Source organism: Myotis nattereri, assembly GCF_964212035.1.
Source record: "Myotis nattereri genome assembly, chromosome: 5".
Classification (NCBI taxonomy): Eukaryota; Metazoa; Chordata; class Mammalia; order Chiroptera; family Vespertilionidae; genus Myotis; species Myotis nattereri.
In genome coordinates, this window is record NC_138080.1 from 52098212 (window position 1) to 52110924 (window position 12713).

Here is a 12713-nt window from a genome sequence, read left to right on the forward strand (position 1 = left end):
GGCCCAAGAGCCGCATGTGGCTCACGAGCTGCAGTTGGCCGACCACTGCCCAGACCAACTAACCCAGGCCTGAGTGCTGCAGTTCCACCTCGTTCTTTCAAACCCAAGAGCCTTAAGCACCGTGGCACCTCCTTGCTTAACAGTAAGTGCCCACCTACTGGATAAGTGACTGTCCAAGGTGCTCTGGGAACCCTAGGGTTCTGGGCCAGTGCTGCTCCCACCTTCAACCACAGGGCCCAGCTCTGGTTTTCTGGATTGGATTTATGCATAAGGTAATTTTCAAAAAAACCATTCTACCATATAACATTTTTTTTACTTTTTTTTTTTTAAGTGCTGTTGTACACAGTAGGGTCTGAAAGTGCCCTTGGCGCCTCCACCCCCCAGCAGCCTTTGCTGAAAGGTGGCATTAGTTTTCTCTGGGGCACCTGTGGAGATAAGGCCTGACATCAGGCCTCAGAGGTTCCTCTCACAGGCCTTGGCTCAGAAGGCTGGAGCTAGAGACCCAAACCTAGCCTTGTCACCTTCTCCTCGTGTGATTTTGGACCTCTTGGAGCCTGTTTCCTCATATGTCCAAGCAATGACCGCCCTTTTACCACAGGGCTGTCATGAAGATTCAATAGTTCCTTAGCACGGTGCCTAGAACCGCTTCAAGTAACCGGCAGTTCTCACCATGAATGATGCTGTGGCTCTGCTGGTCCAAATCAGCACGGTCATCCTCCTAATGGCATTTCCACATCGTGCATTCCTTTTATGTTTACAAAGCGTTCTTCCAAAAGAAACCTTTTCAGAGTCCCCCTGGTGTTTAATCCATATGTCACCTGGGGGTCTCAAAGCAAGGAGCACACTGCCAGCTTCCCCCCAAAGGCCTCATTTAGATCACTGGCCATGAGAGCCAGTGCCCTGGTCTGGCTCACCCACTGGGATCCACAGGGGCATATGCTAAAGGGACCAATGAGTGGGCCCCACCAGTAGGCCCTGACATCCAGCATTGCTTAAATACCCCAGGGGCCTGAGGAACTGGCTCAAGACCCGCTATTCTGATACAGAAGTTTCCAGGCAAACAATATATGAGACAGACAAAAGCACAGCTGTTCTGTGGGTTAAGAACCCAGTGCCAACCAAATGCCCCTTCTCTCTGAAACTACCCACCCTCGCTTCCACAAAGGGCGTGCCCAGGGGTTCGATTTTAGGCTGTAGGGAGAAGGAAAACCGCTCTTGCTAGACTGATCTCCTTTTACAGTTGAACAAACAGACCCACAAACACCAGGGCTGGCGTGGAAGAGCCATCCCAAAGCAGCCTTTCTGGAAGAAACCTCGTTGGAAAATTTCTTCTAAAGCGTTTTTAAGGAGAAATTTATTTGAATTTTGTTTTCATTTAAAAAAATTTTAAATTAGCATACCATAAAATTAACTTTTTTTGTATGTACAGTTCTGTGTGTTTTAGCACATTTGCCTAACCACCTCCACAGTCAGGACATAGCAATTCCATCGCCCCCAAAATCCCCCTTTGCTGCCCCTTTTTAGTCAAACATTCACCCCACCCCAGCCTCTGGCAAGCTCTGATCTCTTCCTGTAGATTTACCTTTTCCAAAATGTCACATACATAGAATCGTAAAGGATATAACATCTGGAGACTGGCTTCTTCCAGTGTGATGTCTTTTGAGATTCATTCTTTTCACAGTGCTGCTTTTTATATTCACCCGTTGAAGGATATTTGGGTTTCTAGTTTGGGGCAATTTTGAAAGAACTACAAACATTTATGTGTGTAGGGTTTTATGTGAACTTAGCTTGTCATCTAGGATATCTACCTAGGAGTGAGATTTTTGCTCAGTCATATGGTAAAGGTTATATTTAACTTCATAAAAAGCTACCAAACTTCCAGAGTGGCTGTATCTTCTATGTTTCACCATGAGATATTCAGTTTCTCTGTTTCCTCGCTGCTATTTGGTACTGTGGATATTTTTTATTTTAGCCATTCTGATAGGTGTGTGGTTTTAATTAGCATTTCTTTAATGGTGAATGATGTTGAGCGTATTTTTGTGTGCCCAATTGCCCTCCACATACCCTCTGTTAAAAAATGTCTATTCAATTCTTTTGCCCATTTTTAAATTGGATCATTTTCTCACTTTTGAGTGTTGACAATTTGTTTTATGTTCTGGATGCAATGCCTTTGTCAGATATGGATTTGTAAATATTTCCCCCAATTTAGCTTGTCTTCTCATTCTCTTAAAAGTGTCTTTTGTAGAGCCAAAGTTTTTAAATTTGATGAAGTGCTACTTACCAATTTTTTTCTATTATGGATTGTTATTTTGGTGTCAGACGTCAGCCTACCCCCAGATCACAGGGCTTTTCTTTAATGTTTTAAAGTTTGAGAGTTTAAAATTTTCACTTATTTCTATGATTCTGTTTTATAAGTTGTGAGTTTCATACATTTTCATATGGGTCTAATCGTTCAATTTCATTTGTTGAAGACTCTCCTTTCTCCACTGAGCTGCCTTTGCACCTTTGTGTAGGTCTATTTTGGGACTCTTTATTGTTTGATATATGTGTTTTTCTCTTCGCCAGTAGTACACTATCTTGATTTACTGTAACTTTATAGTAAATCTTAAAATAGAGGGAAAAAAGAAATATGTTATTAGCAAAGGGCAATATATTTTATTTTCTCTGTACAATGTATATGAATTATAGATTGGTCTCCTACGAAAGTTTTTCCTCAAGAACTATTAATATTCTTAGGGAGAGTTTTAGGGCTAGTCTTAATTAAATTTGTTCATTAAATGTAGCTCAGACACCATCATAATACTGAAATTGAAGTACTCAGTGGCAGCAAATGAGATATTGTGATTTGAAAATGATCTAGCTGAATGTATTTCGCACATGAAAGAAGTGTTTTAAATTTGCATTTTTACCACAAGTACGTGGAATCTAGGTATTGGAGAAGTTCATCCTAAGGTGATACTAGTTTAACTTTCTCATTTTTTAACTTGCATCCCACGGCTAATTCCATATCAATTACATATGGAGATGAAAAATACTGTTGAGCTGAATCTGAAGGGCTGTCCATGACACGGGTGGGCTGAGGGTGAGGGATGGACTGGCGTGGGTGGGAGGCGCAACAGCAGGGCTCCGGTTCAGAAACTCTGGCTTTGGAAGGAGATGGGGGAGCGAAGCAGTCGGGCACGAGGAGAAAAGGCAGGATGTAGTCATGGGAATGCGTAGAGACAGGTTTTTGCCCAGTCCCACCGCTGGAAAGTGGTTCCCCTGGGGACTGCTACGATGGAGCTTGCAATGAAGCCGGCTTTGCGAGCACTGGTACTGCAGCTTCCTTCCAGGTCCTGGAGAAAGAGAGCACTGTACAAAAGACCAGGGGGAGAGAGACTCAAGTTTGTGGGGAGGATCTCACTGACCTAGCCGGGGATTCTCAGAGTGTGTGTTCTTAGCCTCTGATGGCAAGCTACCAGGACTTTTCCTGTGGTGGATCTCCTGACATGCTCTAAAGCATGTGGGAGGGCAGAGCATCCCTAGGTCCTTGAAGTTCCTAGCTCAGCGGTTCTCAACCTGTGGGTCGCGACCCCTTTGGGGGGTCTAACGACCCTTTCACAGGGGTCGCCTAAGACCATCGGAAAACACATATATAATTACATATTGTTTTTGTGATTAATCACTATGCTTTAATGATGTTCAATTTGTAACAATGAAAATGCATCCTGTACATCAGATATTTACATTATGATTCATAACAGTAGCAAAATTATAGTTATGAAGCAGTAACGAAAATAATTTTATAGTTGGGGGTCACCACAACATGAGGAACTGTATTAAAGGGTTGCGGCATTAGGAAGGTTGAGAACCACTGTCCTAACTACTTGTCAACAAGAAAGAGAGAAAGGTTTCCTACGGACATTCGGTGTAGAGTGCCTGCTTGGATGAGTCTGTGCTAGAGTCGTTTGTGGTTGAGTTACCACATAACCTCTGCTCCACCGCACACCTGCAAAGCCTCTGAGTGTTTGCTCTTGGTGAAGTAGATTGGGGTTGACAAAAAAAGGCAAGAAAACATAGTAGCCTTTTTGCAGCAAACTAACAGAGATCAGATATGAACTGTTGTTGAACCAGAAATTAAGTAGATATGACTCAGCCTCTTAAAGTCAGATCTGTAATAAATGAGCAAGCTTGCCTGATGGAGATGGATGGGGAAGGAGAAACAGAGCCCTCAACTCCAAGCAAAAGACCACGCGGGCCCAGAATTTGGGCATTTGAGTGTGTATCCTGTCCTCTGTCACATTGTCATAAAGGGGATTTCTGGGATTACATATTCCCTGACTCATGGCAGACCCCAGTATGTGGGGGGCAGTGTCAGGACTGCCGAGGACCTTGGGTGCATGGGCACCTCCATGTGTCTGGTGTGTTTGGTATCCAGCTGCGCTCATGAGGAAAAGGATTAGGGGAGCTGGCATCTTTCTTCCCTGGTGACAGATGCAGATCCCAGAAGAGGGGAAGATTGGAACCTGATGCTGACTGCTTCCTTTCCAAGACAGACACTCAGAGCCTAGCTCCAAAATTTGTCAGAAGAAACCTAGGGGTGTGCAGTCGGGAAATTGGTAATGTCACCCAACACAAAAGCCAAAGAAGAAAGGAAGGTGGTATCTGGGCTGCAAGTCAGAAGAGATTCACTTGCCACAAGCAAATATAACACATGATCCCTTGGAGAGAAGACTGTGTAATAGATTTGTCAGGATTCCAGAAAGTTTTCTTGCAGCGAGATGTAATGAGATCAAGGCATTTAGTCATTAACATTCCTGTGTGGTGTTGACTCGCACAGGAAAAACATTAAGGGCTATCATTTGCTCTTCTGGCCACTCAGAGTAATCCTCCCATCATAAACAACTATAAAACCAGATAGAATATACGAGACAACTGTTTTCAGGTGTTATATGATAGGCAGAGTAGGACAGATTCTTGAGCAAAGAGAGACACATGAGATGAACCCCCTTGTTTGCCCTGCCCTTTGGGTTCAGGGCACTTCTCTCATTGTGGAGAACGGAGGAGGAGCCCAAGAGAAGCGGTGAGATTGCTGAACTGAGAGGCGGTGATTGGATCTTGGGGGCTGCTAAAACGTGGTGGGTAGAGCACTAGAAGAGATGGATTTGCTCAGAGGGGACCCAAAAGTCTGTGTGGATGCTGACCCTAGGTCTGTGGCCTGGGCCTGGGCTGTGCATATGCAGGCCAAGACTGTGAGGGGTAGCAGTAAGCAGTTGTTGTGGGGATGAGAGGTGACACAGAAAAACCCGAGTTTATCCAGTGCTAAGAGATACTGGAGTTTCATTGCAGATGTGGGGAGACCTCACTGAACAACTTGGATATTCTTTTGAAATCACAGAAAGGTCACACCTTAGGAATAAGAACCACGCCCTCAAGTAAGGGCCACACCCTGAAAACTAAAACGACAACTCCTTAGAGGAAGACGGCAAAACCCAGGGTCCTTCCAGTGTGTCACACACAGTGCCCAGTGCACAAGAAAAATCTCCCAGACGTGAAGAGGCAGGAAAATGTGACTCAGAGAAGTAGACCTCAATATGACCCAGACGTTAGGTTTTGTAGACAAGGATTTTAAAATAGCTATTATAAATATGTTCAAGGACTTAAAAAAAAAGAGGATGGTTTGAATGAAGGAACATATGGGGATGTCAGCAAAAAGAATAAAAAAAGTAACTATAAAAATGATCTAAATGGAAACTCTAGAAATAGAAAGGACAATATCTGAAATAAAAATTCCAATATGAAGAATGGAAAGAAAAATGATTTTTAAAAATTGAACAGAGCCTTAGTGATGTCTGGGACAATATTACAGGGTAAGGCAAAAGTAGGCTTACAGTTGTTCGGATGGAAAATAACACAATAATTAATAAATAATAATGTAAGAATAAACTGTTTTGTGTACTCACAACTGTAAGCCTACTTTCCCCCCACCATGTAATTTATTTTTCACATAAGTGGAGTCCCTGGGGAAAAGAAAGTAAATGGGACAATACAAAATATATATAGTTGAAGAAATAGGTCTAAAATCTTTCCAGAGTCAGAGAAAAACATCAATTTACATATCTAAGAACATTAGTAAATCCCAAACAGGATAAATGAAAAATGAAATACACTTATATCACCATTTAACTACCAAAAATTAAAGATAAGGAGAATATCATGAAAGTGGCCACAGGCAGTAAGGGAAGAAAATATATATAACAAGGAACAACATTTAAAAGCTAAACTATATCGATAATAAGCATAAGAAAGTTGATGTGGCTTTGTCTTTTCAGATGTAGACAAAAACTATTACCACAGATCAAGGAGGACATTTCATAATGACAAAAGGACAATTAATCATAATAATAAAAGCATAATATGCTAATTAGACTGGACAGTCGAACAACCTTCCAGATGTCCTTCTGGATGACCTTCTGGACAAAGCCAAGGCTGCGAGGGCTGAGGCAAGCTGCCATGGCTGTGAGCTGTGAGGGCTGAGCCCCTTGCACGAATTTCATGCATCAGGCCTCTGGTGAAGATATAATGACCCTAAATGTGAATCCATCTAATAGAATTGCAAAATCTGACAGAACTAAAGGGAGAAATAATAGAATAGACAAGTTGGAGATTTTAACAGCCTTTCTGAGTAATTGATAAAGTAGATTTAAAGCATACATATTTTTAAATTTTTAAAAATTTAATATGTGCCATCACCATTTAACCCCCCTATACCCTCTTCCACCTCCCCCCAACCCCTTTTCCCCACAATCACCACACTGTTGTCTGTGTCCATGAGTTCTTTCATTCTTTTCTTTTTATTCAATCTCTCCACCCTCCACAACACTCTCTCCACCAGAGCTGTCTGCCTGCTCTCTGTGTATTAGCTTGTTTCTATTTTGCTTGTTAGTTCAGTTTGTAAAGCATATAGATTTAAACAACTCTTTTCTCCACTTGGCAGTTATAGAACCCTATTTCCAACAGTTGCAAAACACATATTGTTTTCAAGTACACATGGAATGTTCAACATCATAGATCATATGTTGGGCCATAAAAAAGCATCAACACATTTAAGAGATTGAAATCATAGAGACCATGTTCTCTGACAACAGTGAAACTAAGTTAGGAATCAATAACAATAGAATTTCTAAGAAAGAAACCCAAATATTTAGACATTAAGTAGTACTCTTCTAAATAATCTATAGGTCCATGAAAAAATTGAAAAGAAAATTAGAAAATATTTTTAACTAAGTGTTAATAAAAATATAGCATTAAAATTTGTAGGGTGCAGTTAAAGCAGTATTAGAGGAAAATTTATTGCTTTACATAATTCTATTATAAAAGAAGAAAGTGCAAGATAGAGCAAAGTAGTAAATAGAAGGAGAATTCCATAAAGTAGAACATATATATTAGAGAAAATTACCATATAAAAGTTTCTTTGAAAAAAATTAATAAATTGATTAGCCCCCAACAAGAATAATAAAGAAAAAGAGAAAAAATGAATTATCAATAATAAGAAATAAAATGAAGATATTATGGTAATTTCTATATATGTAAAAAGATTGTTTTGCAAAACTTCATGTCAATTTCATAGCTTCTGTGAAAAGGACAAATAACCAACTTCACAAAACTGACAAAGAGAAGTGAAAAATATTAGTAGCTCTAGATCTACTCAAGAAATAGAATTTGTAATAACTACCTACTTCTGTCTCTCAAAATAAAAGAGCTCCAGGCTCAGATAGTGTTATGAGTGAAGTCCATTGGACATATAAGAAATTAATGCCAATTATAAATAAACTAAAAAAATAGAGGGTGGAGGAATATTTTACAACTCATGTTATAAATCCAGGATAATTCCAACATTAAAACCTAATAAGTAAACAAAGTTACAATGAGTATATTTTGTAAACATAGATTTTAACATCTTCAACAAAACAGAAAATTAAATCTGATAATAGTTGTTCAGCATTTGAAAATCAATGCAAATTATCCACATTAACAAAATAATTTCAATAATTGCAGAAAACATATTTGACAAATTCAAAATATATTCCAGATTAATAAAACAAGCACAACTGCTGGCAAGAAAATGGAAAGAGGGCTTTATAAAGGACATATACAGAAAGTTATAGTTAACTTCATACCTAATGAGAGACTGGACACTTTTCTTCTAAGAAGAAAAAAGCAAGAATGCTTATTTTCACCACTTCTACTTAATATTGTACTATGATGGTCTTTACCAGAGCAGTAAAGCATGAAAAACACACACAAAAGATTGGGAATAATGAAGTAAAACAGTTTTTATTCATAGGTTACATTATTATTTATGTAGAAAACCCTAATAAATGTATAATTATTTATTAGTATGTGAATTTAGCAACATCCCAGGATAAAAGGTTTATATACAAAGAGCAATTATTTTTCTATATATTTGCAATAAAAATAGTAAATTCAATTTTTAAAATTCAATTTGAAAATATTATAAAAAATAATATACTTAGGAAGAACTGTAATAAATGATGTGTAGGACCTTGAAAAACAACAGAACTTTGCAGAGAGGAAAAAAAGATCTAAATTAATAGATACGTTGTTCATAGACTAGTATAGTTAAATAGAGGCCCGGTGCATGAATTCGTGCATGGGTGGGGTCTGGCCACCTGCCCTGATGGGGACCACTAGGGGCCGGGCCAGTGGGGGGAAGGGGCTGCGGGTAGTTGGCCGGCCAGCCTTGTCCCCGATCGAGGTGGAGAGGGCCAATCAGGGGCCAGATCAGCTGAGGGGAGGGGCCACGGGTGGTGGTGGTGGGGCGATTGGGGCCCTGATTGGGCCGGTTGGCCGTTGCAGTGCACGTCATAGTGACCAGTCATTCTGGTTGTTCTGTCATTCCGGTTGCTTGGCTTTTATATATATATATATATATATATATACTTTTAAAATATCCTTCCTTTCCAAATTGATCTACAGTTTTATCAAAGTCCCAATTAAGATTCCAACAGATTCATTTGACAAAATATGCAAGTTGATTTTGTATGGTAATATATAAGATCTGGAATAGCCAAACATCTATCCTATATAATAAAAGGCTAATATGCAAATTGACCCAACAGCGGAATGACCGGTTGCTGTGATGCACACTAACCACCAGGGGGCAGACGCTCAATGCAGGAGCTGCCTCCTGGTGGTCAGTGCGCTCCCACAAGGGGGGCGCTCCCACCTCCGCAGCAGTGCTAAGGATGTCTGACTGCCAACTTAAGCCGACATCTCCCGAGGGCTCCCGGACTGCGAGAGGGTGCAGGCCAGGCTGAGGGACCTTCCTGAGTGCACGATTTTAGTGCACCGGGCCTCTAGTCCTATCTAATAAAAGAGAAACATGGTATGTCTGTTACCCTTCCCATTGGCTAATCAGGGCGATATGCAAATTAACTGCCAGCCAAGATGGCGGCCAGCAGCCAGGCTACTGACATGAACAGGAGGCTTGCTTGCTTCAGTGACGGAGGACTCCAACGTTCTCCACCTGCCGCTGCTGGGCTCTGAGCTGCTAAGAAAAATTGTTACAAATATAGAAGCTAAACAAAACCCCAGAAACCTGTTTTCAGTCAGCTGGGATCTCAGAGCTGGAGTCGCAACAAAGTTTCAAATACAGAAAGTACCCAAAGCCAGAAACCTGCTTTCAGCAGCGAGGTCTCACAGCTAAAGCTGGCTCTCAGCTCCAGTGACAGCCATAAATCCAAGAATAAAAAAAAAAAAAAAGGAAAAAAGGAGCAGTTGGGAGCTTCAGTCACCCACCAGCCTGAAAATGGCCCTCAGCCCCTCACCCAGACTGGCCAGGCACCCCAGTGGGGACCTCCACCCTGAAGGGGGTGTGACCAGATGCAAATAGCCATCATCCCCTCACCCAGGCTGGCCAGGCACCCCAGTGGGGACCCCCACCCTGATCCAGGACACCCTTCAGGGCAAACTAGCCGGCCCCCATCCATGCATCAGGACTCTATCCTATATAGTAAAAGGGTAATATGCCTCCCAGCACCGGGATCAGCGGAGCCGCGAGGCCTCCTGGCCCCTGGAGCAGCGTGACAGGGGGCAGCACCCAAACCCCCTGATCGCCCTGCAGCTCTGTGTGTGACAAGGGGTGGGGCCACAACCTCCCTATCTGCCCTGCTTTGTTCATGACAGGGGAAGGCGCCCCAACCCCCTGATCCGCCCTGCTCTGTGCCTGATAGGGGGGAGCTCCCCAACCCCCTTATCGGCCCTGCTCTGTGTGTGACAGAGTGCGGTCCCTCAACCCCCCCAGTGGGCCCTGCTCTGTGTGTGACAGGGTGGAGTCGCAACCTCCCCATCAACCCTGCCCTGAGTGTGACAGGGGGGAGTGCCCCAACCCCCTGATCGGCCCTGCTCTGTGGGTGACGGGGCGGTGCCCCAACCTCCCCATCGACCATGCCTTGAGTGTGACAGGGGGTGGCACCCCAACCCCCCAATTGGCCCTACCCTGAGTGTGACTGAGGATGACATCACAGCCCCCTGATCGGCCCTGCTCTGTGCATGACAGGGGGCAGCGCCCCAACCCCCTGATCGGCCAGCTCTGTATGTGACAGGGGTGGCACCACAACCCCCTGATCCGCCCTGCTCTGTGCGTGACAGGGGGCGGTGCCGCAACCTCCCCCTCGACCCTGCCTTGAGTGTGACGGGGCAGCGCCCCAACCCCCCAATCGGCCCTACCCTGAGCGTGACTGAGGGTGGCATCGCAACCGCCTGATCCGCCCTGCTCTGTGCATGACAGGGGGCAGTGCCCCAACTTCCCAATCGGCCCTGCTCTGAGCCCGACCAGGGGCTGCGGGGCAGGCACCTAGGGATTGGGCTTGCCCTCTGCCACCCGGGAGTGGGCCTAAGCCAGCAGGTCGTTATCTCCCGAGGGGTCCCAGGCTGTGAGAGGGCACAAGTGGGGCTAAGGGACAACCCCCCCCCCGCCGCCAGTGCACAAATTTTTGTGCACCGGGCCTCTAGTATATATATATATAAAAGCCTAAGTGATCAGCCGGCTGTCCGGTAGCTATGACATGCAATGAACACTAGGGGGCAGACGCTCAATGCACAGGCATGGAAACATGGAACAGACTGATGAATATCAGAGGGAAGAGGGGAATGGGGAGGGCAGGAAGAGATTAACTGAAGAACTTATATGCATACTAGAGTGCATATATTCGTGCACCGGTAGGGTTCCTCGGCCTGGCCTGCAGGGATTGGGCCGAAACCAGCTCTCCAACATCCCCTGAGGGGTCCTGGATTGCGAGTGGGCGCAGGCCAGGCCAAGGGACCCCACTGGTCCCTGTAGTTTTTAGATAAAAACAATTGAGAGACTTGCTCTAACTGATTCATGACTTTGTATAAAGCTATAGTAATCAAGAAAGTGCAGTGTTGGCATAAAGACAAAGAATAAATTGGTGGAACAGAATTTGAGTTCAGAAAGAGATCCTCATAATTGATTTTTGACAAAGGTGTCAGGGCAATTCAATGGTGAAAAGAAAGTCTTCAGTAAATCATTGTGGATAACTGTATATCTGTAAGGGGGAAAAATTGACCACAATCTCACACCATACACAAATATTAATTTGAATTACTTATAGACTGAAATGTAAAAGTGAAAATTTTCAAACTTCTAGAAGAAAACACAGGAAAATATCTTTGCACTCTTGAGGTAGATAAGATTTCTCAGAGGACACAAAAAGGCCCAAACCATTAAAGAAAAAAGAAAAAAAACTGGTAAAATTGAACTTCACAATAATTAAAAAGTTTTGTTCATCAAAAAACACCATTAAGAAAATGAAAAGGTAAAATGCATATTGGGAGAGTATATTTGCTATCTTGTCATCTATAATAATAAAAGCGTAATATGCTAATTAGACTGGACAGCCGAACAACCTTCCAGACGTCATTCCGGATGTCCTTCCGGATGAAGCATCAGTGTGGGGGGGCGGGGGGCCGAGGCAGAGGTGGTTAGGGGCGATCAGGCAGGCAGGCGAGCAGTTAGGGGTGATCAGGCAGGCAAGCAGAGTGGTTAGGGGTGATCAGGCAGGCAAGCAGTTAGGAGCCAGCGGTCCCGGATTGTGAGAGGGATGTCCAGCTGCCTGTGGGATTGGGCCTAAACCAGCAGTGGGACATTCCCCGAGGGGTCCCGGATTGCGAGAGGGTACAGGCCAGGCTGAGGGGTCTCCTCCACCCCCCCCCCCTGTGCAGATTTTCATGCACTGGGCTTCAACTAATAATAAAATTTCAAACAAGCCTATATAAAACAAAAGTGTCTTGAAAAGACACTTCACAAAAAATGATATGTAGGAATGTCTAATAAATTTATGAAAAGTATTCAACATCCTTAATCATTAAGAAAATGAAAATTAAAGTCATAATGTATACTACTTCGCATCCACTAGAATGGATAAAATTAAAGTCTGATAACATCAATCCAAGTTAGGATATGGGGTATCTGGAACTCTCACATGTTGCTGATAAAATACTTTGGGGAAAGTGTTTGGTAGTTTCTTATGAAGTTAAATATACACTTACCCCATAACCCTGTAGTTCCATGACTACATTTACCCAAGGAAAATGACAACATATGTTTACAAAAGGAAGACATGTACCAGAATGTTCATCGCACCTTCATTTATAATAGCCCCCAACTGGGAACAACACAAATGCTCATG

The 12713-nt window shown here is 43.2% G+C and overlaps 1 protein-coding gene across 1 annotated transcript in view; it reads left to right on the forward strand.

Annotated features, from left to right (window-relative positions):
* The window catches only part of DCHS2 (dachsous cadherin-related 2), a gene marked incomplete at its 5' end in the record, with an annotated part of 201144 nt that overhangs the window by 78590 nt on the left and 109841 nt on the right, over positions 1-12713 (forward strand). The gene's annotated exons all lie outside the window — the stretch shown is intronic.